The sequence below is a fragment of the Panulirus ornatus genome, chromosome 5 (assembly GCF_036320965.1).
Source record: "Panulirus ornatus isolate Po-2019 chromosome 5, ASM3632096v1, whole genome shotgun sequence".
In the NCBI taxonomy this organism is placed as follows: Eukaryota; Metazoa; Arthropoda; class Malacostraca; order Decapoda; family Palinuridae; genus Panulirus; species Panulirus ornatus.
The window spans coordinates 50,362,786-50,387,457 of NC_092228.1; positions in this window are offsets into that span (position 1 = coordinate 50,362,786).

Below are 24,672 nucleotides of genomic sequence, written 5' to 3' on the forward strand. Positions count from 1 at the left end.
GGGAAGAGCATCAGGCTGGACAGGAGAGAGAGCATTTGGACGATAGTCGGTTGACACATGCGAGACAACCTTGGGACGAGAGTCAGGGTGGACAGGAGAGAGAGGCTTGGCACGAGAGTCAGGCCGGGCAGGAGAGAGAGGCTTGGGAACAGAATCATGAAGAAGAAGAGAGAGAGGCTTAGAACGAGAATCAGGATGGAGAGGAGATTGAGCCTTGGGATGGGAGTCAGTCTTACAGGAGAGACATGCTTGGGTGGTGAGACAGTCATAACAGTAGAGAGAGGCTTGGGAAGAGACTGAGGCTCGACAGGAGAGAGAGGCTTGAGACGAGGGTAATCCTTGACAGGAAAAAAAGGCTTGAGACGAGAGTCGAGTAGGAGGGGAAAGAAAGGCTTGTGACGAGTCAGGCTGGACAGGAGAGAGGCGCTTGGGACGAGAGTCAGGCTGAACAGGAGAGACAAGCTTAGGACGAGAGTCAGGAAAGACATTAGGGAGAGGCTTCAGAAGAGAATCAGGATGGGCAGGAGAGAGAGGCTTGGAATGAGAATGAGGCTGGACGGGAGAGAGAGTCTTGGGATCAGAGTCAGGCTCAACAGGAGAGAGTTGCTTGGGACGAGAGTCAGGCTGGACGATAGAGAGAGGCTTTTCAAGAGAGTGAGGCTGGGCTGGAGAGAGAGGCTTGGGACGATAATCAGGCAAAACAGGAGAGTGAAGCTTGCGACGAGAGTCAGGTTGGACAGGAGAAAAAGGCTTTGGACGAGAGTCAGGCTGGACATGAGAGAGAGGCTTGGGACGAAAATCAGGCTGGACAGGAGAGAGAGGATTGGGACGAGAGTCAAGTAGTAGGGGAGAGACAGGCTCGGAACGACAATCACGCTGGATAGGAGAGTGAGGCTTGGAATGAGAATCAGGCTGACAGGAGAGACGTGTTTGGGAGGAGAGTCAGGCATGACAGGAGAGAGAGGTTTGGGACGACAGTGAGGCTGGAAAGGAGAGAGAGGCTTTAGACGAGAGTCAGCCTGGACAGGAGAAAGAGGCTTGGGACGAGAGTCAGGTAGGACAGGAGAGAGTGGCTTAGGACGAGAGTCAGGCTGGACAGGAGAGAGAGGCTTGGGACAAGAGTCAGGCAGGACAGGAGAGAGAGCCTTGGCACGAGAGTCAGGCAAGAGGAGAGAGAGGCTTGAGACGAGATTGAGGCTGGACAGGAGAGAGAGGCTTGGGATGAGAATGAGGCTGAAAGGAGAGATATGATTGGTAGGAGAGTCAGGCATGAGAGGAGATAGAGGTTTGGGACGACAGTGAGGCTGGAAAGAAGAGAGAGGCTTGAAACAAGAGTCAGCCTGGACAGGAGAAAGAGGCTTGGGACGAGAGTCAGGTAGGAGAGGAGAGAGAGGCTTGGGACGAGAGTCCTGCAGGACAGGAGAGAGAGCCTTGGCACGAGAGTCAGTCAGGAGAGGAGAGAGAGGCTTGAGAGGAGATTGAGGCTAGACAGGAGAGAGAGTCTTGGGACGAGAATCAGGCATGGCAGGAGAGAGAGGCCTGTGACGAGAATCAGGCAGGGTAGGAAAGAAAGGCTTGGGATGAGAATGAGGCTGGACATGATAAAGAGGATGGGGACGAGAGTCACGTAGGACACAAGGGAGAGGCTTGGGACGAGGGTTGCGTAAGGCAGGAGGGAGAGGCTTGGGACGAGAGTGAGGCAGGACAGGTGAGAGAGACTAGCGAAGAGTCCGGCCGAAAAGGATGGAGAGGCTTGGGACGAAAGTCAGGCATGAGAGGAGAGAGAGGCTTCGAACGAGAGTCAGGCTGGATAGAAGAGAGAGACTTGGGATGAGAGTCAGGCTGAACAGGAGAGACATGTTTGGGACGAGAGTCAGGCTGGACAGGAGAGAGAGCCTTGGGACGAGAGTCAGGCAAGACAGGAGAGTGAATCTTGCGACGAGAGTCAGGCTGGACAGGAGAAAGAGGCGTTGGACGAGAGTCTGACCGAAAAGGAGAGAGGTGCTTAGGACGAGAGTCAGGAATGAGAGGAGAGAGAGGCTTGGGACGAGAGTCAGGTAGGAGAGGAGAGGGTGTTTTTGGACGAGAGTCAGGCAGGGCAGGAGAGAGAGGTTTTTGACGAGAGTCAGGCCAAAAAGGATAGAGTGCCTTCAGACGAGAGTCACGAAGGACAGGAGAGAGATGCTTAAGACGAGATTGAGGCTGAAGAGGAGAGAGAGGCTTGAGACGAGAAACAGGCTTTACAGGAGTGAGAGGCTTTTGACGAGAGTCAGGTAGGAGAGGACAGAGACGCTTCGAACGAGAGTCAGGCTTGATAGAAGAGAGAGCCTTGGGACGAGAGTCAGGCAGAACAGGAGAGTGAAGCTTGCGACGAGAGTCAGGCTGGACAGGAGAAAGAGGCGTTGGACGAGAGTCAGGCTGGACAGGATGGAGAGGCTTAGGACGAGAGGCAGGCAAGATAGGAGAGAGAGGCTTGAGACGAATTTAAGGTATGACAGGAGAGAGAGGCTTGTGACGAGAGTCAAGTAGGAGAGGAGAGAGAAGCTTAGGACGAGAGTTAGGTAGGAGAGGAGAGAGACCCTTGGCTCGAGAGTCAAGCTAAACAGAAAAGAGAGGGTTGGGACGCCGGTCAGGCTAGGCAGCCGAGAGAAGCTATAGGACGAGAGAAAGGCAGGTGAGGACAGGGAGGTTTGGGACGAGAGTAAGGATAGACAGGAGAGAAATGCTTTGGACGAGAGTCAAGATGGACATGAGACAGAGGCATGGGACGTGAGTGAGGCTGGAGAGAAGTTTGAGACGAGAGTCAGGTAGTAGAGGAGAGAGAGGCTTGGAACGAGAATCAGGCTGGATAGGAGAGAGAGGCTTTGGATGAGAATGAGGCTGAAAGGAGAGATATGCTTGGTAGGAGAGTCAGGCATGAGAGGAGATAGAGGTTTGGGACGACAGTGAGGCTGGAAAGAAGAGAGAGGCTTGAAACAACAGTTAACCTGGACAGGAGAAAGAGGCTTGGGACGAGAGTCAGGTAGGAGAGGAGAGAGAGGCTTGGGACGAGAGTCAGGCTGGACAGGAGAGAGAGGCTTAGGACGAGAGTCATGCAGGACAGGAGAGAGAGCCTTGGCACGAGAGTCAGTCAGGAGAGGAGAGAGAGGCTTGAGAGGAGATTGAGGCTAGACAGGAGAGAGAGGCTTGGGACCAGAGTCAGGAATGACAGGAGAGAGAGGATTAGGACGAGAATCAGGATATGCAAGAGAGAGAGGCTCGAGATGAGATTGAGGCTGGACAAGACAGAGGGGTTTGGGACGAGAATAAGGGAGGACAGGAGAGGGAGGCTTGGGACGACAGTGAGGCTGGATGGGAGAGATAGGCTTGGGACGAGAGTCAGGTAGGACAGGAGAGAGAGCCTTGGCACGAGAGTCAGGCAGGAGAGGAGAGAGAGGCTTGAGACTAGATTGAGGATGGACAGGAGAGAGAGGATTGGGACGAGAGTCAATTAGGAGAGGAGAAAGAAGCTTGGGACGGGAGTCAGCCAGGACAGGAGAGAGAGTCTTGGCACGAGAGTCAGGCAGGAGAGGAGAGAGGCTTGAGACGAGATTGAGGTTGGACAGGAGAGAGAGGCTTGGGACGAGAGTCAGGTATGGCAGGAGAGAGAGGCCTGTGACGAGAATCAAGCAGGGTAGGAGAGAAAGGCTTGGGATGAGAATGAGGCTAGACATGATAGAGAGGCTGGGAACGAGAGTAACGTAGGACACGAGGGAGAGGCTTGGAACGAGAGTCGTGTACGGCAGGAGGGAGAGGCTTGGGACGAGAGTGAGACAGGTGAGAGAGACTAGCGAAGAGTACGGCCGAAAAGGAGAGAGGGGCTTGTGATGAAAGTCAGGTATGAGAGGAGAGAGAGGCTTGCGACGAGAGCCAGGTAGGAGAGGACAGAAGTTTTTGTGACTAGAGACAGGCAGGATAATAGAGAGAGGCTTGGGACTAGAGTCAAGCCAGAAAGGAGGGAGAGGCTAGGGACGAGAGTCAGGCAGGACAGGAGAGAGAGGCTTGAGACGAGATTGAGGCTGGACAGGAGAGAGAGGCTTGGGACGAGAAACAGGCTTGACAGGAGAGGCATTTGACGAGAGTCAGGTAGGAGGGGACAGAGACGCTTCGAACGAGAGTCAGGCTTGATAGAAGAGAGAGACTTGGGATGAGAGCCAGGCTGAACAGGAGAGAGATGCTTGGGACGGGAGTCAGGCTGGACAGGAGAGAGAGCCTTGGGACCAGAGTCAGGCAGGACAGGAGAGTGAAGCTTGCGACGAGAGTCCGGCTGGGCAGGAGAAAGAGGCGTTGGACGAGAGTCAGGCTGGACAGGATGGAGAGGCTTGGGACGAGAGGCAGGCAAGATAGGAGAGATAGGTTTGAAACGAAATTGAGGTATGGCAGGAGAGAGAGGCTTGTGCCGAGAGTCAAGTAGGAGAGGAGAGAGAGTCTTAGGACGAGATTCAGGTAGGAGAGGAGAGAGACCCTTGGCACGAGAGTCAAGCTAAACAGAAAAGAGAGGGTTGGGACGCGAGTCAGTCTAGGCAGGAGAGAGAAAGTATAGGACGAGAGACAGGCAGGAGAGGACAGGGAGGTTTGGGACGAGAGTAAGGATAGACAGGAGAGAGATGCTTTGGACGAGAGTCAGGATGGACATGAGACAGAGGCTTGGGACATGAGTCAGGCTGGAGAGAAGTTTAAGACGAGAGTCAGGTAGTAGAGGAGAGAGGCTTGGAACGAGAATCAGGCTGGATAGGAGAGAGATGCTTGGGATAAGAATGTGGCTGAAAGGAGATATATGTTTGGTAGGAGAGTCAGGCATGAGAGGAGATAGAGGTTTGGGACGACAGTGAGGCTGAAAAGAAGAGAGAGGCTTGAAACGAGAGTGAGCCTGGACAGGAGAAAGAGGCTTGGGAGGAGAGTCAGGTAGGAGAGGAGAGAGAGGCTTGGGACGAGAGTCAGGCTGGACAGGAGAGAGAGGCTTAGGACGAGAGTCAGGCAGAACAGGTGAGAGAGCCTTGGCACGAGAGTCGGTCAGGAGAGGAGAGAAAGGCTTGAGAGGAGATTGAGGCTAGACAGGAGAGAGAGCCTTGGAACGAGAGTCAGGAATGACAGGAGAGAGAGAGGCTTAGGACGAGAATCAGGATAGGCAGGAGAGAGAGGCTCGAGATGAGAATGAGGCTGGACAAGAAAGAAGGGCTTGGGACGAGAATAAGGGAGGACAGGAGAGGGAGGCTTGGGACGACAGTGAGGCTGGACGGGAGAGATAGGCTTGGGACGAGAGTCAGGCAGGACAGGAGAGAGAGCCTTGGCAAGAGAGTCAGGCAGGAGAGGAGAGAGAGGCTTGAAACTAGATTGATGATGGGCAGGAGAGAGAGGCTTGGGACAAGAGTCAAGTAGGAGAGGAGAAAGAATCTTGGGTGAGAGTCAGCCAGGACAGGTGAGAGACCCTTGGCACGAGAGTCAGGCAGGAGAGGAGAGAGAGGCTTGAGACGAGATTGAGGCTGGACATGATAGAGAGGCTTGGGACGAGAGTCAGGCATGGCAGTAGAGAGAGGCATGTGACGAGAATCAGGCAGGGTAGGAGAGAAAGGCTTGGGATGAGAATGAGGCTGGACATGATAGAGAGGCTGGGGAGGAGAGTCACGTAGAACAGGAGGGAGAGGCTTGGGACGAGAGTCACGTAAGGCAGGAGGGAGAAGCTTGGGACGAGAGTGAGGCAGGACAGGTGAGAGAGACTCGGGAAGAGTCCGGCCGAAAAGGATAGAGGGGCTTGGGACGAAAGTCAGACATGAGAAGATTGAGAGGCTTGCAACGAGAGCCAGGTAGGAGAGGACAGAAGTTTTTGTGACTCGAGACATGCAGGATAATAGAGAGAGGCTTGGGACTAAAGTCAAGCCAGAAAGGAGGGAGAGGCTAGGGACGAGAGTCAGGCAGGACAGGAGAGAGAGGGTTGAGACGAGATTGATGCTGGACAAGACTGAGAGGCTTGGGACAACATTCAGGAATGACAGGAGAGAGGCTTACGACGGGAGTCAGGCCGAAAAGGAGAGAGGGGCTTAGGGCGAGAGTCAGGTATGACAGAAGAGAGAGGGTTGTAACGAGAGTCAGGTAGGAGAGGAGAGAGAAGCTTGGGACGAGAGTCAGGAATGACAGGATAGAAAGGCTTGGGACGAGAGTGAGGCTGGACAGGAGAGAGAGGCTTGGGAAGAGAGTAAGGTAGGAAAGAAGAGAGAGCCTTGAGACGACATTGAGGCTAGACAGGAGAGAGAGGATTGGGATGAGAGTCAGTCATGACAGGAGAGAGAGGCTTCGAACAAGAGTCAGGCTGGACAGGATAGAGAGGTTTGGGACGAGAGTCAGGCTGAACAGGAGAGAGAGGCTTGGAACGAGAATCAGGATGGAGAGGAGAGAGATCCTTGGGATGAGAGTCAGGCTGACAGGAGAGACATGCTTGGGTGGTGAGACATGCATAACAGTAGAGAAAGGCTTGGGAAGAGAGTAAGGCTGGACAGGAGAGAGAGGCTTGAGACGAGAGTCAGCCTGGACCGGGAAAAGAGGCTTGAGACGAGAGTTAAGTGGGAGACGAGAGAGAGGCTTAGGACGAGTCAGGCTGGACAGGAGAGAGAGGCTTGGGACGAGAGTCAGCATGAACAGGAGAGAGAGGCTTAGGACGAGAGTCAGGAAAGACTTTAGAGAGAGGCTTCGGACGACAATCAGGATGGGCAGGAGAGAGAGGCTTGGGATGAGAATGTGGCTGGACTGGAGAGAGAGGCTTGGGACGAGAGTGAGGCAGGACAGGATAGAGATACTTGGGAATAGAATCCTCCAGAAAAAAGAGAGGGGCTTGGGACGAGAGTAAGGCATGAGAGGAGACAGAGGCTTGGGACGAGAGTCGGGTAGGAAAGAGAGGGGGTTCTGGGGCGAGAGTCAGGCACGACAGGAGAGAAAGGCTTGTGACGAGAGTCAGGCTAGAGAGGAGAAAGAGTCTTCAGACGAGAGTCAGGAAGGACAGGAGAGAGATGCTTGAAACGAGATTGGGGCTGGACAGGAGAGAGAGGATTGGGACGAGAATCAGGCTGGACAGGAGTGAGAGGCTTTGGACGAAAGTCGGGTTGGAGAGGAGAGAGACGCTTTGAACGAGAGTCAGGCTGGATAGGAGAGAGAGACTTAGGATGAGAGTCAGGCTGAACAAGAGAGAGATGCATGGGACGAGAGTCAGGCTGGAGAGGAGAGAGAGTCTTTTGAAAAGGGTGAGGCTGGACAGGAGAGAGAGGCTTGGGACGAGAGTCAGGCAGGACAGGAGAGAGAGGCTTTGGACGAGAGTCAGGCTGGACAGGAGAAAGAGGCTTGGGACGAGAGTCAGGCATGGTAGGAGAAAGAGGCTTGAGGCGAAATTGAGGCATGACAGGAGAGAGAGAGGCTTGGAGCGAGAGTCAAGTAATAGAGGAGAGAGAGGCTTAGGACGAGAGTCAGGTAGGAGAGGAGAGAGAGGCTTGGAACCAGAGTCCGGTTGGACATGAGAGAGAGGCTTGGGACGAGAATCAGGTAGAAGAGGAGAGAGAGGCTTGGAACGAGAATCAGGATTGAGAGGAGAGAGATCCTTGGGATGAGAGTCTGGCTGACAGGAGAGACATGCATGGGTGGTGAGACAGGCATAACAGTAGAGAGAGGCTTGGGAAGAGAGTGAGGCTGGACAGGAAAGAGAGGCTTGAGACGAGAGTCAGCCTCGACAGGAAAAAGTGGTTTGAGACGAGATTCAAGCGTGAGACGAGAAAGAGGCAGGCTGGACAGGAGAGAGAGGCTGTGGACGAGTGTCAGCATGAACAGGAGAGACAGGCTTAGGACGAGAGTCAGGAAAGACTTTAGAGAGAGGCTTCGTAATAGAATCAGGATGGGCAGGAGAGAGACGCTTGGGATGAGAATGTTGCTGGGCAGGAGAGAGAGGCTTGGAACGAGAGTAAGGCAGGACAGGATAGAGATACTTGGGAATAGAATCCTCCAGAAAAAAGAGAGGGGCTTGGGACGAAAGTAAAGCATGAGAGGAGACAGAGGCTTGGGACGATAGTCAGATAGGGAAAGAGAGGGGGTTTTGGGACGAGAGTCAGTCAGGACAGGAGAGAGAGGCCTGTGACGAGAGTCAGGCCAGAAAGGAGAGAGAGCCTTCAGACGAGAGTCAGGCTGGACAGGAGAGAGATGCTTGAGACGGCATTGAGGCTAGACAGGAGAGAGAGGCTTGGGACGAGAATCAGTCTGGACAGGAGTGAGAGGCTTTGGACAAGAGTTAGGTAGGAGAGGGGACAGACTCTTTGAACGAGAGTCAGGCTGGATAGGAGAGAGAGACTTGGGATGAGAGTCAGGCTGAACAGGAGAGAGATGCTTGGGACGAGAGTCAGGCTGGACAGGAGAGAGTGGCTTTTGAAAAGGGTAAGGCTGGACAGGAGAGAGAGGATTGGGACTAGAGTCAGGCAAGACAGGAGAGAGAAGCTTACGACGAGAGTAAGGCTGGACAGGAGAGAGAAGCTCTAGACGAGAGTCAGGCTGGACAGGAGAGAGAGGCTTGGGACGATAGTCAGGCATGATAGGAGAGAGAGGCTTGAGACGAAATTGAGGCATGATAGGAGAGAGAGGCTTGGGACGACAGTCAAGTGGTAGAGGAGAAAGAGGCTTAGGACGAGAGTCAGGTAGGAGAAGAGAGAGAGGCTTGGAAGGAGAGACAGGCTGGACAGGAGAGAGAGGCTTGGGACAAGAGTCAGGGTGGACAGGATAGAGAGGCTTGGGACGAGAGTCAGTCAGAAGAGGAGAGAGAGGCTTGGAACTAGAATCATTCTGGAGAGGAGAGAGAGCCTTGGCATGAGTGACGCATAACAAGAGAGTGAAGCTTGCGAATAGAGTGAGGCTAGACAGGAGAGAGAGGGTTGAGACGAGAATCAGCCTCGAAAGGAGAAAGAGGCTTGAGACAAGAGTCAAGTAGGAGAGGAGAGAGAGGCCTGGGACGAGATTCAGGCTGTACAGGAGAGAGTGGCTTGGGATGAGAGTCAGGCTGAACAGGAGAGGGATGCTTGGGACGAGAGTAAGGCTGGACAGGAGAGAGAGGGTTTTCAAGAGAGTGAAGCTGGACAGGAGAGAGAGGCTTGGGACGAAAGTCAGGCAAGACAGGAGAGAGAGGCTTGATACGAGATTGAGGCTGGACAAGAGAGAGAAGCTTGGGACAAGAGTTAAGCATGACAGGAAAGAGAGGCTTGGGAAGGGAGTCAGGCCGAAAAGGAGAGAGGGGATTACGACGAGAGTCAGGCATGACAGAAGAGAGAGGTTTGTGACGAGAATCAGGTTGGAGAGGAGAGAGAGGCTTCGAAGGAGAGTCAGGCAGGAACGGAGAGAGAAGCTTTGACGAGAGTCAGGAATGAAAGGAGAGAGAGGCTTGGGACGAGAGTGAGGCTGGACAGGAGAGAGAGGCTTGGGAAGAGAGTAAGGTAGGAAAGGAGAGAGAGCCTTGAGACAACATTGAGGCTAGACAGGAGAGAGAGGCTTGGGACGAGTGTCAGGCATGACAGGAGAACGAGGCTTGGGACGAGAGTTAGGCTTAACAGGAGAGAGAGGCTTGGGACGAGGTTCAGGTAGAAGAGGAGAGAGAGGCTTGGAACGAGAATCAGGATGGAGAGGAGAGAGATCCTTGGGATGAGAGTCAGGCTGACAGGATAGACATGCTTGGGTGGTGAGTCAGGCATAAGAGGAGAGAGAGTCTTGTGAAGAGAGTGAGGCTGGACAGGAGAGAGAGGCTTGAGAGGAGAGGTAGCCTGAACAGGAGAGACAGGCTTAGGACGAGAGTCAGGAAAGATATTACAGAGAGGCTTGGGACGAGAGTCAAGATGGGCAGGGGAGAGAGGTTTTTGAAGAGAGTGAGGTTGGACAGGAGAGAGAGGCTTGGGACGAGAGTCATGCAGGTCAGGAGAGAGAAGCTTGCGACGAGAGTCAGGCTGACAGAATAGACATGCTTGGGTGGTGAGTCAGGCATAAGAGGAGAGAGAGTCTTGCGAAGAGAGTGGGGCTGGACAGGAGAGAGAGGCTTGAGAGGAGAGTCGGCCTGAACAGTAGAGACAGGCTCAGGACGAGAGTCAGGAAAGATATTACAGAGAGGCTTCGGACGAGAGTCACGATGGGCAGGAGAGAGAAGTTTTTGAAGAGAGTGAGGTTGGACAGGAGAGAGAGGCTTGGGACGAGAGTCATGCAGGTCAGGAGAGAGAAGCTTGCGACGAGAGTCAGGCTGGATAGGAGAGAGAGGCTTTGGACGACAGTCAGGCTGGATATGAGAAACAGGCTAGGGAAGAGGTTCAGTCATGACAGGAGAGAGAACCTTGAGACGAAATTGAGGCAGGACAGGAGAGAGAGGCTTGGGGCGAGAGTCAAGTAGAAGACGAGAGAGAGGCTTATGACGAGAGTCAGGTAGAAGAGGAGAGAGAGGCTTGGAACGAGAGTCAGGCTGGACAGGAGAGAGGGGCCTGGGACGAGAGTCAGGCTGGACAGGAGAGAGAGGCTTGGGACGAGAATCAGGTAGAAGAGGAGAGGGAGGCTTGGAACTAGAATCATTCTGGAGAGGAGAGAGAGCCTTGGAATGAGAGTCATCCTGACAGGAGAGACATGCATGGGTGGTGAGTCAGGCATAACAGGAGAGAGAGGCTTGCGAAGAGAGTGAACCTGGACAGGAGAGAGAGGCTTGAGACGAGAGTAAGCCTCGAAAGGAGAAAGAGGCTTAAGACGAGAGTCAAGTAGGAGAGGAGAGAGAGGCTTGGGACGAGATTCAGGCTGGACAGGAGAGAGAGGCTAAGGATGAGAGTTAGGCTGAACAAGAGAGACAAGCTTGGGACGAGAGTCAGGAAAGACATTAGAGAGAGGCTTCGGACGAGAGTCAGGATGGGCAGGAGAGAGAGGCTTGGGATAAGAATGAGACTAGACAGGAGAGAGAGGCTTTGGACGAAAGTGAGGCAGGACAGGATAGAGACACTTGGGAAGAGAGTCCGGCCGAAAAGGAGAGAGGGGCTTGGGACGAGAGTCAGGCTTGAGAGGAGAGAGAGGCTTGGGACGATAGTCAGGTAGGAGAGAAGAGGGGGTTTTGGGAGGAGAGTCATGCACGACAGGAGAGAGAGGCTTATGACGAGAGTCAAGCCAGAAAGGAGAGAGAGCCTTCAGACGAGAATCAGGAAGGACAGGAGAGAGATGTTTAAGACGAGCTTGAGGCTGGACAGGAGATAGAGGCTTAGGACGAGAATCAGGCTGGACAGTAGTGAGAGGCTTTGGACGAGAGTCAGGTAGGAGAGGAGAGAGACGCATTGAACGAAAGTCAGGCTAGATAGGACAGCGAGACTTGGGATGAGGGTCAGGCTGAACAGGAGAGAAATGCTTGGGACGAGAGTCAAGCTGGACAGGAGAGAGAGGCTTTTGAAGATAGTGAGCCTGGACAGGAGAGAGTGGCCTAGGATGAGAGTCAGGCAAGACAGGAGAGTGAAGCTTGCGACGAGAGTCAGGCTGGACAGGAGAAAAAGTCTTTGGACGAGAGTCATTCTGGACAGGAGAGAGAGGCTTTGGACGAGAATCAGGCATGATAGTAGAGAGAGGCTTGAGACGAAATTGAGTTAGGACAGGAGAGAGAGGATTGGGACGAGAGTCAAGTAGGAGAGGAGAGAGAGGCTTATGACGAAAGTCAGGCATGAGAGGAGAGAGAGGCTTGGGACGATTCATGCTGGACAGGAGGTAGAAGCTTGGGACGAGAGTCAGGCTAAACAGGAGAGACAGGCTTGGGACGAGAGTGAGGCTGGAGAGGAGATAGAGGCTTTTGAAGAGAGTGAGGCTGGACAGGAGAGAGAGGCTTTTGACGAGAGTCAGGCATGATAGGAGAGAGAGGCTTGAGACGAAATTGAGGCATGACAGGTGAGAGAGGCTTGGGACGAGAGTCAAGTAGGAGAGGAGAGAGAAGCTTAGGACGAGAGACAGGTAGGAGAGGAGAGAGAGGCTTGGAACGAGAGTCAGGCTGGACAGGAGAGAGAGTCTTGGGACGCGAGACAGGCTGAACAGGAGAGACAGGCATGGGACGAGAGTCAGGAAAGACTTTAGGGATAGGCTTCGGACGAGAATCAGGATGGGCAGGAGAGAGATGCTTGGGATGAGAATGTGGCTGGACAGGAGAGAGAGGCTTGGGACGAGAGTGAGGCAGGACAGGATAGTGACACTTGGGAAGAGAATGCGACAGAAAAGGAGAGAGGGGCTTGGGACGACAGTCAGGCATGAGAGGAGAGAGAGGCTTAGCACGAGAGTCAGGTAGGAAAAGAGTGGGGGTTTTGGGACGAGAGTCAGGCAGGACAGGAGAGAGAGGCTTGTGACGAGACTCAGGCCAGAAAGGAGACAGAGCCTTCAGACGAGAGTCAGGAAGGACAGGAGAGAGATGCTTGAGACGAGATTGAGGCTGGACAGGAGAGAGAGGCTTGGGACGAGAATCAGGCTAGACAGGAGTGAGAGGCTTTCGACGAGAGTCAGGTAGGAGAGGAGATAGACGCTTTGAACGAGAGTCAAGCTGGATAGGTGAGAGAGACTTGGGATGAGACTCAGGTTCAACAGGAGAGAGATGCTTGGGACGAGAGTTAGGCTGGACAGGAGAGAGAAGCTTTTGAAGAGATTGAATTTGGACAGGAGAGAGAGGCTTGGGACGAGAGTCAGGCAGGACAGGAGAGGGAGGCTTGGGACGAGAGTCAGGTAGGAAAATAGAGGAGGTTTTGAGACGAGAGTAAGGCAGGACAGGAGAGATAGGCTTGTGACGAGAGTCAGGTCAAAAAGGAGAGAGAGCCTTCAGACGAGAGTCAGGAAGGACAGGAAGAGATGCTTGAGACGAGATTGAGGCTGGACAGGAGAGAGAGCCATGGGAGGAGAATGAGGCTAGACAGGAGTGAGAAGCTTTGGACGAGAGTCAGGTAGGAGTGGAGAGAGACGCTTTGAACAAGAGTGAAGCTGGATAGGAGAGAGAGACTTGGGATGAGAGTCAGGTTGAACAGGAGAGATGCTTGGGACGAGGGTTAGGCTTTACAGGAGAGAGAGGATTTTGAAGAGAGTGAAGCTGGACAGGAGAGAGAGGCTTTGGACGAGAGTAAGGCTGGACAGGAGAGAGAGGCTTGGGACGAGAGTCATTCATAATAGGAGAGAGAAGCTCGAGACGAAATTGAGGCATAACAGGAGAGAGAGGCTTGGGACGAGAGTCAATTAGGAGAGGAGAGAGAGGCTTTGGACGAGTCAGGTAGGAAAGGAGAAAGAGGCTTGGAACGAGAGTCAGGCTGAACAGGAGCGAGACACTTGGGACGAGAGTCAGGCTGGACAGGAGAGAGAGGCTTGGGACGAGAATCAGGTAGAAGAGGAGAGAGAGGCTTGGAACTAGAATCATTCTGGAGAGGAGACAGATCCTTGGAATGAGAGTCAGGCTGACAGCAGCGACATGCTTGGGTAGTGAGTCAGGCATAACCGGAGATAGAGGCTTGCGAAGAGAGTGAGGCTGGACAGGAGATAGAGGCTTGAGACGAGAGTCAGCCTCGAAAGGAGAAAGAGGCTTGAGACGAGAGTCAAGCAAGAGAGAAGAGAGGGGCTTGGGACGAGAGTCAGGCTGGACAGGAGAGAGAGGCTTGGGACGAGAGTCAGCATGAACAGGAGAGACAAGCTTGGGACGACTGTCAGGAAAGACATTATATAGAGGCTTCGGACGAAAATCAGAATGGGCAGGAGAGAGAGGCTCTTGATGAAAATGAGGCTGGACAGTAGAGAGAGGCTTGGGACGAGAGTGAGGCAGGAGAGGATAGAGACACTTGGGAAGAGAGTCCGGCAGGAAAGGAGAGAGGGGCTTCGGACGAGAGTCATGCATGAGTGGAGAGGGAGGCTTGGGACGAGAGTCAGGTAGGAAAAGAGAGGGAGTTTGGGGACGAGAGTCAGGCAGGACAGGAGAGAGATGCTTGTGACGAGAGTCAGGACAGAAAGGAGAGAGAGCCTTCAGACGAGAGTTAGGAAGGACAGGAGAGAGATGCTTTAGACGAGATTGAGTCTTGAGAGGAGAGAGAGGCTTGGGACGAGAATCAGGCTACACAGGGGTAAGAGGCTTTGGACGAGAGTCAAGTAAGAGAGGAGAGAGACGCTTTGAATGAGAGTCACGCTGGATAGGAGAGAGAGACTTGGGATGAGAGTCAGGCTGAACAGGAGAGAGATGCTTGGGACGAGATTGAGGCTGGACGGGAGAGAGTAGCTTGGGACGAGAATCAGGCTGGACAGTAGTGAGAGGCTTTGGATGAGAATCAGGTCGGACAGGAGAAAGACGCTCTGAAAGAGAGTCAGGCTGGATAGGAGAGAAAGACTTGGGATGAGAGTCAGGTTGGACAGGAGAGAGAGGCTTTTGAAGAGAGTGAGGCTGGACAGGAGAGAGAGGCTTGGGGCGAGAGTTAGGGAAGACAGGAGAGTGAAGCTTGCGACGAGAGACAGGATGGACAGGAGAAAAAGCCTTTGGACTAGAGTCAGGCTGGACAGGAGAGAGAGGCTTTGGCCCAGAGTCAAGCATGATAGGAGAGAGATGCTTGAGACGAAATTGAGGTTGGACAAGAGAGAGAGAGGCTTGTGACAAGAATCAGGCTGGACAGGAGAGAGAGGCTTTGGACGAGAGGCAGGTAGTAGAGGAGAGAGACGCTTTGAACGAGAGTCGTGTTAGATAGGAGAGAGAGACTTGGGATTAGAGTCAGGCTGAACATGAGAGAGATGCTTTTGAAGAGAGTGAGCCTGGACATGAGAGAGAGTTCTGGGACGAGAGTCAGGCAAGACAGGAGAGTGAAGCTTGCGACGAGTAAGGCGGGACAAGAGAAAAAGGCATAGGATGAGAGTCAGACTGGACAGGAGAGAGAGGCTTTGGACGAGTCAGGCTGGACAGGAGAGAGAGGCTTTGGACGAGAATCAGGCATGATAGGAGAGAGAGGCTTCAGACGAATTTGAGGCATGACAGAAGAGAGAGGATTGGGACGAGAGTCAAGTAGGAGAGGAGAAAGAGGCTTAGGACGAGAGTCAGGTAGGAGAGGAAAGAGAGGCTTAGGACGAGTCAGGCTGGACAGGAGAGAGAGGCTTGGGACGAGAGTCAGGCTGAACAGGAGAGACATGCTTGGGCCGAGAGTCACGAAAGACTTTGGAGAGTGGCTTCGGACGAGAATCATGATGAGCAGGAGAGAGAGGCTTGGGATGAGAATGAGGCTGGACAGGAGAGAGATGCTTGGGACGAGAGTGAGGCAGGACAGGATAAAGACACTTTGGAAGAGAGTCCGGCCGAAAAGGAGGGAGGGGCTTGGGACCAGAGTCAGGCATGAGAGGAGAGAGAGGCTTGGGACGAGAGTCAGGTAGGAGAGAGGAGGGGGTTTTGGGACGAGAGTCATGCATGACAGGAAAGAGAGGCTTGTGACGAGAGTCAGGCCAGAAAGGATAGAGAGCCTTCAGACGAGAGTCAGGATGGACAGGAGAGAGATGCCTGAGATGAGATTGACGCTGGACAGGAGAGAGAGGCTTGGGACGAGAAACAGGCTGGACAGGAGTGAGAGGTTTTGGACGAGAGTTAGGTAGGAGAGGAGAGAGACGCTTTGAACGAGAGTCAGGCTGTACAGGAAAGAGAGACTTGGGATGAGAGTCAGGCTGAAAAGGAGAGAGATGCTTGGGACGAGAGTTAGGCTGGACGGGAGAGAGAGGCTTTTCAAGAGAGTGAGGCTGGACAGGAGAGAGAGGCTTGGGACGAAAGTCAGGCAGGACAGGATAGAGAGGCTTTAGACGAGATTTAGGCTGGACAGGAGAGAGAGGAGTGGGACAAGAGTCAGGCATGACAGGAGAGAGAGGCGTGGGACGGGAGTCAGGCCGAAAAGGAGAGAAGGGCTTAGGAAGAGAGTCAAGCATGACAGAAGAGAGAGGTTTGTGACGAGAGTCAGGTAGGAGAGGAGAGAGAGGTTTCGAACGAGAATCAGGCAGGAACGGAGAGAGAAGCTTGGGACGAGATTCAGGCATAACAGGAGACAGAGGCTTGGGACGAGAGTGAGGCTGGACAGAAGAGAGACGCTTGGGACGACAGTAAGGTAGGAAAGGAGAGAGAGCCTTGAGACGATATTGAGACTAGACATGGAAGAGAAGATTGGGACGAGAGTCAGGCATGAGAGAAGAGAGAGGCTTGGAACGAGAGTTATGCTGGAGAGGAGAAAGAGGCTTGGGACGAGAGTCAGGCTGAACAGGAGAGAGAGGCTTAGGACGAGATTCAGGCTGGACAGGAGAGAGAGGCTTTGAACGAGAATCAGGCATGATAGGAGAGAGAGGCTTGAGACGAATTTGAGGCATGACAGGAGAGAGAGGATTGGGACGAGAGTCAAGTAGGAGAGGAGAATGAGGCTTAGGACGAGTCAGGTAGGAGAGGAAAGAGAGGCTTGGGACGAGTCAGGCTGGACAGGAGAGAGAGGCTTGGGACGAGAGTCAGGCTGAACAGGAGAGACATGCTTTGGCCGAGAGTCAGGAAAGACTTTAGAGAGTGGCTTCAGGAGAGAGAGGCTTCAGACGAATTTGAGGCATGGCAGAAGAGAGAGGATTGGGACGAGAGTCAAGTAGGAGAGGAGAAAGAGGCTTAGGACGAGAGTCTGGTAGGAGGGGAAAGAGAGGCTTAGGACGAGTCAGGCTGGATAGGAGAGAGAGGCTTGGGACGAGAGTCAGGCTGAACAGGAGAGACATGCTTGGGCCGAGAGTCACGAAAGACTTTGGAGAGTGGCTTCGGACGAGAATCATGATGAGCAGGAGAGAGAGGCTTGGGATGAGAATGAGGCTGGACAGGAGAGAGAGGCTTGGGACGAGAGTGAGGCAGGACAGGAAAGAGACACTTTGGAAAAGAGTCCGGCCGAAAAGGAGAGAGGGGCATGGGACCAGAGTCAGGCATGAGAGGAGAGAGAGGCTTGGGACGAGAATCAGGTAAGAGAGAGGAGGGGGTTTTGGGACGAGAGTCATGCATGACAGGAAAGAGAGGCTTGTGACGAGAGTCAGGCCAGAAAGGATATAGAGCCTTCAGACGAGAGTCAGGAGGGACAGGAGAGAGATGCTTGAGGCGAGATTGACGATGGACAGGAGAGAGAGGCTTGGGACGAGAGACAGGCTGGACAGGAGTGAGAGGTTTTGGACGAGAGTTAGGTAGGAGAGGAGAGAGACGCTTTGAACGAGAGTTAGGCTGGACAGGAAAGAGAGACTTGGGATGAGAGTCAGGCTGAAAAGGAGAGAGATGCTTGGGACGAGAGTTAGGTTGGACAGGAGAGAGAGGCTTTTCAAGAGAGTGAGGCTTGACAGGAGAGAGAGGCTTGGGACGAAAGTCAGGTAGGAATGGATAGAGAGGCTTTAGACGAGATTTAGGCTGGACAGGAGAGAGAGGATTGGGACAAGAGTCAGGCATGACAGGAGAGAGAGGCGTGGGACGGGAGTCAGGCCGAAAAGGAGAGAAGGGCTTAGGAAGAGAGTCAAGCATGACAAAAGAGAGAGGTTTGTGACGAGAGTCAGGTAGGAGAGGAGAGAGAGGTTTCGAACGAGAATCAGGCAGGAACGGAGAGAGAAGCTTGGGACGAGAGTCAGGCATGACAGGATACAGATGCCTGGGACGAGAGTGAGGCTGGATAGAAGAGAGAGGCTTGGGACGACAGTAAAGTAGGAAAGGAGAGAGAGCCTTGAGACGATATTGAGACTAGACATGGAAGAGAAGATTGGGACGAGAGTCAGGCATGAGAGAAGAGAGAGGCTTGGAACGAGAGTTATGCTGGAGAGGAGAAAGAGGCTTGGGACGAGAGTCAGGCTGAACAGGAGAGAGAGGCTTAGGACGAGATTCAGGATGGACAGGAGAGAGAGGCTTTGGACGAGAATCAGGCATGATAGGAGAGAGAGGCTTGAGACGAATTTGAGGCATGACAGGAGAGAGAGGATTGGTACGAGAGTGAAGTAGGAGAGGAGAAAGAGGCTTAGGACGAGAGTCAGGTAGGAGAGGAAAGAGAGGCTTGGGACGAGTCAGGCTGGACAGGAGAGAGAGGCTTGGGACGAGAGTCAGGCTGGACAGGAGAGACATGCTTTGGCCGAGAGTCAGGAAAGACTTTAGAGAGTGGCTTCGGACGAGAATCATGATGAGCAGGAGAGAGAGGCTTGGGATGAGAATGAGGCTGGACAGGATAGAAAGGCTTGGGACGAGAGTGAGGCAGCACAGGATAGAGACACTTTGGAAAAGAGTCCGGCCGAAAAGGAGAGAGGGGCATGGGACCAGAGTCAGGCATGAGAGGAGAGAGAGGCTTGGGACGAGAGTCAGGTAAGAGAGAGGAGGGGGTTTTGGGACGAGAGTCATGCATGACAGGAAAGAGAGGCTTGTGACGAGAGTCAGGCCAGAAAGGATAGAGAGCCTTCAGACGAGAGTCAGGAGGGACAGGAGAGAGATGCTTGAGGCGAGATTGACGCTGGACAGGAGAGAGAGGCTTGGGACGAGAAACAGGCTGTACACGAGTGAGAGGTTTTTAACGAGAGTTAGGTAGAAGAGGAGAGAGACGCTTTGAACGAGAGTCGTGCTAGATAGGAGAGAGATACTTGGGATTAGAGTCAGGCTGAACATGAGATAGATGCTTTTGAAGAGAGTGAGCCTGGACATGAGAGAGAGTTCTGGGACGAGAGTCAGGCAAGACAGGAGAGTGAAGCTTGCGACGAGTCAGGGGGGACAAGAGAAAAAGGCATAGAATGAGAGTCAGGCTGGACAGGAGAGAGAGAGGCTTTGGACGAGAGTCAGGCTGGACAGGAGAGAGAGGCTTTGGACGAGAATCAGGCATGATAGGAGAGAGAGGCTTCAGACGAATTTGAGGCATGACAGAAGAGAGAGGATTGGGACGAGAGTCAAGTAGGAGAGGAGAAAGAGGCTTAGGACGAGAGTCAGTTAGGATAGGAAAGAGAGGCTTGGGACGATTCAGGCTGGACAGGAGAGAGAGGCTTGGGACGAGAGTCAGGCTGAACAGGAGTGACATGCTTGGGCCGAGAGTCAGGAAAGCCTTTAGAGAGTGGCATCGGACGAGAATCATGATGAGCAGGAGAGAGAGGCTTGGGATGAGAATGAGGCTGGACAGGAGAGAGAGGCTTGGGACGAGAGTGAGGCAGGACAGGATAGAGACACTTTGGAAGAGAGTCCGGCCGAAAAGGAGACAGGGGCATGGGACCAGAGTCAGGCATGAGAGGAGAGAGAGGCTTGGGACGAGAGTCAGGTAAGAGACAGGAGGGGGTTTTGGGACGAGAGTCATGCATGATAGGAAAGAGAGGCTTGTGACGAGAGTCAGGCCAGAAATGATAGAGAGCCTTCAGACGAGAGTCAGGAGGGACAGGAGAGAGATGCTTGAGGCGAGATTGACGCTGGACAGGAGAGAGAGGCCTGGGACGAGAGACAGGCTGGACAGGAGTGAGAGGTTTTTAACGAGAGTTAGGTAGGAGAGGAGAGAGACGCTTTGAACGAGAGTTAGGCTGGACAGGAAAGAGAGACTTGGGATGAGATTCAGGCTGAAAAGGAGAGAGATGCTTGGGACGAGAGTTAGGCTGGACAGGAGAGAGAGGCTTTTCAAGAGATTGAGGCTGGGCAGGAGAGAGAGGCTTGGGACGAAAGTCAGGCAGGACAGGATAGAGAGGCTTTAGCCGAGATTTAGGCTGGACAGGAGAGAGAGGATTGGGACAAGATTCAGGCATGACAGGAGAGAGAGGCGTGGGACGGGAGTCAGGCCGAAAAGGAGAGAAGGGCTTAGGAAGAGAGTCAAGCATAACAGAAGAGAGAGGTTTGTGACGAGAGTCAGGTAGGAGAGGAGAGAGAGGTTCCGAACGAGAATCAGGCAGGAACGGAGAGAGAAGCTTGGGACGAGAGTCAGGCATGACACGAGACAGAGGCTTGGGACGAGAGTGAGGCTGGACAGAAGAGAGAGGCTTGGGACGACAGTAAGGTAGGAAAGGAGAGAGAGCCTTGAGACGATATTGAGACTAGACATGGAAGAGAAGATTGGGCCGAGAGTCAGTCATGAGAGAAGAGAGAGGCTTGGAACGAGAGTTATGCTGGAGAGGAGAAAGAGGCTTGGGACGAGATTCAGGCTGAACAGGAGAGAGTGGCTTAGGACGAGATTCAGGCTGGACAGGATAGAGAGGCTTTGAACGAGAATCAGGCATGATAGGAGAGAGAGGCTTGAGACGAATTTGAGGCATGACAGAAGAGAGAGGATTGGGACGAGAGTCAAGTAGGAGAGGAGAAAGAGGCTTAGGACGAGAGTCAGGTAGGAGAGGAAAGAGAGGCTTAGGACGAGTCAGGCTGGACAGGAGAGAGAGGCTTGGGACGAGAGTCAGGCTGAACAGGAGAGACATGCTTGGGCCGAGAGTCACGAAAGACTTTGGAGAGTGGCTTCGGACGAGAATCATGATGAGCAGGAGAGAGAGGCTTGGGATGAGAATGAGGCTGGACAGGAGAGAGAGGCTTGGGACGAGAGAGAGCCAGGACAGGATAAAGACACTTTGGAAGAGAGTCCGGCCGAAAAGGAGAGAGGGCCTTGGGACCAGAGTCAGGCATGAGAGGAGAGAGAGGCTTGGGACGAAAATCAGGTAGGAGAGAGGAGGGGGTTTTGGGACGAGAGTCATGCATGACAGGAAAGAGAGGCTTGTGACGAGAGTCAGGCCAGAAATGATAGAGAGCCTTCAGACGAGAGTCAGGAGGGACAGGAGAGAGATGCTTGAGGCGAGATTGACGATGGACAGGAGAGAGAGGCTTGGGACGAGAAACAGGCTGGATAGGAGTGAGAGGTTTTGGACGAGAGTTAGGTAGGAGAGGAGAGAGACGCTTTGAACGAGAGTTAGGCTGGACAGGAAAGAGAGACTTGGGATGAGAGTCAGGCTGAAAAGGAGAGAGATGCTTGGGACGAGAGTTAGGCTGGACAGGAGAGAGAGGCTTTTCAAGAGAGTGAGGCTTGACAGGAGAGAGAGGCTTGGGACGAAAGTCAGGCAGGACAGGATAGAGAGGCTTTAGACGAGATTTAGGCTGGACAGGAGAGAGAGGCTTGGGACAAGAGTCAGGCATGACAGGAGAGAGAGGCGTGGGACGGGAGTCAGGCCGAAAAGGAGAGAAGGGCTTAGGAAGAGAGTCAAGCATGACAGAAGAGAGAGGTTTGTGACGAGAGTCAGGTAGGAGAGGAGAGAGAGGTTTCGAACGAGAATCAGGCAGGAACGGAGAGAGAAGCTTGGGAAGAGAGTCAGGCATGACACGAGACAGAGGCTTGGGACGAGAGTGAGGCTGGACAGAAGAGAGAGGCTTGGGACGACAGTAAGGTAGGAAAGGAGAGAGAGCCTTGAGACGATATTGAGACTAGACATGGAAGAGAAGATTGGGCCGAGAGTCAGTCATGAGAGAAAAAAGAGAGGCTTGGAACGAGAGTTATGCTGGAGAGGAGAAAGAGGCTTGGGACGAGATTCAGGCTGAACAGGAGAGAGTGGCTTAGGACGAGATTCAGGCTGGACAGGATAGAGAGGCTTTGAACGAGAATCAGGCATGATAGGAGAGAGAGGATTGAGACGAATTTGAGGCATGACAGGAGAGAGAGGATTGGGACGAGAGTCAAGTAGGAGAGGAGAATGAGGCTTAGGACGAGAGTCAGGTAGGAGAGGAAAGAGAGGCTTGGGACGAGTCAGGCTGGACAGGAGAGAGAGGCTTTGGACGAGAGTCAGGCTGAACAGGAGAGACATGCTTGGGCCGAGAGTCAGGAAAGACTTTAGAGAGTGGCTTCGGACGAGAATCATGATGAGCAGGAGAGAGAGGCTTGGGATGAGAATGAGGCTGGACAGGAGAGAGAGGCTTGGGACGAGAGTGAGGCAGGACAGGATAGAGACACTTTGGAAGAGAGTCCGGCCGAAAAGGAGAGAGGGGCTTGGGACCAGAGTCAGGCATGAGAGGAGAGAGAGGCTTGGGACGAGAGTCATGTAGGAGAGAGGAGGGGGTTTTGGGACGAGAGTCATGCATGGCAGGAAAGAGAGGCTTGTGACGAGAGTCAGGCCAGAAAGGATAGAGAGCCTTCAGACGAGAGTCAGGAGGGACAGGAGAGAGATGCTTGAGGCGAGATTGACGCTGGACAGGAGAGAGAGGCTTGGGACGAGAAACAGGCTGGACTGGAGTGAAAGGTTTTGGACGAGAGTTAGGTAGGAGAGGAGAGAGACGCTTTGAACGAGAGTTAGGCTGGACAGGAAAGAGAGACTTGGGATGAGAGTCAGGCTGAAAAGGAGAGAGATGCTTGGGACGAGAGTTAGGCTGGACAGGAGAGAGAGGTTTTTCAAGAGATTGAGGCTGGACAGAAGAGAGAGGCTTCGGACGACAGTAAGGTAGGAAAGGAGAGAGAGCCTTGAGACGATATTGAGACTAGACATGGAAGAGAAGATTGGGACGAGAGTCAGGCATGAGAGAAGAGAGAGGCTTGGAACGAGAGTTATGCTGGAGAGGAGAAAGAGGCTTGGGACGAGAGTCAGGCTGAACAGGAGAGAAAGACTTAGGACGAGATTCATGCTGGACAGGAAAGAGAGGCTTTGGACGAGAACCAGGCATGATAGGAGAGAGAGGGCTTGAGACGAATTTGAGGCATGACAGGAGAGAGAGGATTGGGACGAGAGTCAAGTAGGAGAGGAGAAAGAGGCTTAGGACGAGAGTCAGTTAGGAGAGGAAAGAGAGGCTTGGGACGATTCAGGCTGGACAGGAGAGAGAGGCTTGGGACGAGAGTCAGGCTGAACAGGAGTGACATGCTTGGGCCGAGAGTCAGGAAAGCCTTTAGAGAGTGGCTTCGGACGAGAATCATGATGAGCAGGAGAGAGAGGCTTGGGATGAGAATGAGGCTGGACAGGAGAGAGAGGCTTGGGACGAGAGTGAGGCAGGACAGGATAGAGACACTTTGGAAGAAAGTCCGGCCGAAAAGGAGACAGGGGCATGGGACCAGAGTCAGGCATGAGAGGAGAGAGAGGCTTGGGACGAGAGTCAGGTAAGAGACAGGAGGGGGTTTTGGGACGAGAGTCATGCATGACAGGAAAGAGAGGCTTGTGACGAGAGTCAGGCCAAAAAGGATGGAGAGCCTTCAGACGAAAGTCAGGAGGGACAGGAGAGAGATGCTTGAGGCGAGATTGACGCTGGACAGGAGAGAGAGGCTTGGGACGAGAAACAGGCTGGACAGGAGTGAGAGGTTTTGGACGAGAGTTAGGTAGGAGAGGAGAGAGACGCTTTGAACGAGAGTTAGGCTGGACAGGAAAGAGAGACTTGGGATGAGATTCAGGCTGAAAAGGAGAGAGATGCTTGGGACGAGAGTTAGGCTGGACAGGAGAGAGAGGCTTTTCAAGAGATTGAGGCTGGGCAGGAGAGAGAGGCTTGGGACGAAAGTCAGGCAGGACAGGATAGAGAGGCTTTAGCCGAGATTTAGGCTGGACAGGAGAGAGAGGCTTGGGACAAGATTCAGGCATGACAGGAGAGAGAGGCGTGGGACGGGAGTCAGGCCGAAAAAGAGAGCAGGGCTTAGGAAGAGAGTCAAGCATGACAGAAGAGAGAGGTTTGTGACGAGAGTCAGGTAGGAGAGGAGAGAGAGGTTCCGAACGAGAATCAGGCAGGAACGGAGAGAGAAGCTTGGGACGAGAGTCAGGCATGACACGAGACAGAGGCTTGGGACGAGAGTGAGGCTGGACAGAAGAGAGAGGCTTGGGACGACAGTAAGGTAGGAAAGGAGAGAGAGCCTTGAGACGATATTGAGACTAGACATGGAAGAGAAGATTGGGCCGAGAGTCAGTCATGAGAGAAGAGAGAGGCTTGGAACGAGAGTTATGCTGGAGAGGAGAAAGAGGCTTGGGACGAGATTCAGGCTGAACAGGAGAGAGTGGCTTAGGACGAGATTCAGGCTGGACAGGATAGAGAGGCTTTGAACGAGAATCAGGCATGATAGGAGAGAGAGGCTTGAGACGAATTTGAGGCATGACAGAAGAGAGAGGATTGGGACGAGAGTCAAGTAGGAGAGGAGAAAGAGGCTTAGGACGAGAGTCAGGTAGGAGAGGAAAGAGAGGCTTAGGACGAGTCAGGCTGGACAGGAGAGAGAGGCTTGGGACGAGAGTCAGGATGAACAGGAGAGACATGCTTGGGCCGAGAGTCACGAAAGACTTTAGAGAGTGGCTTCGGACGAGAATCATGATGAGCAGGAGAGAGAGGCTTGGGATGAGAATGAGGCTGGACAGGAGAGAGAGGCTTGGGACGAGAGAGAGCCAGGACAGGATAAAGACACTTTGGAAGAGAGTCCGGCCGAAAAGGAGAGAGGGCCTTGGGACCAGAGTCAGGCATGAGAGGAGAGAGAGGCTTGGGACGAAAATCAGGTAGGAGAGAGGAGGGGGTTTTGGGACGAGAGTCATGCATGACAGGAAAGAGAGGCTTGTGACGAGAGTCAGGCCAAAAAGGATAGAGAGCCTTCAGACGAGAGTCAGGATGGACAGGAGAGAGATGCCTGAGATGAGATTGACGCTGGACAGGAGAGAGAGGCTTGGGACGAGAAACAGGCTGGATAGGAGTGAGAGGTTTTGGACGAGAGTTAGGTA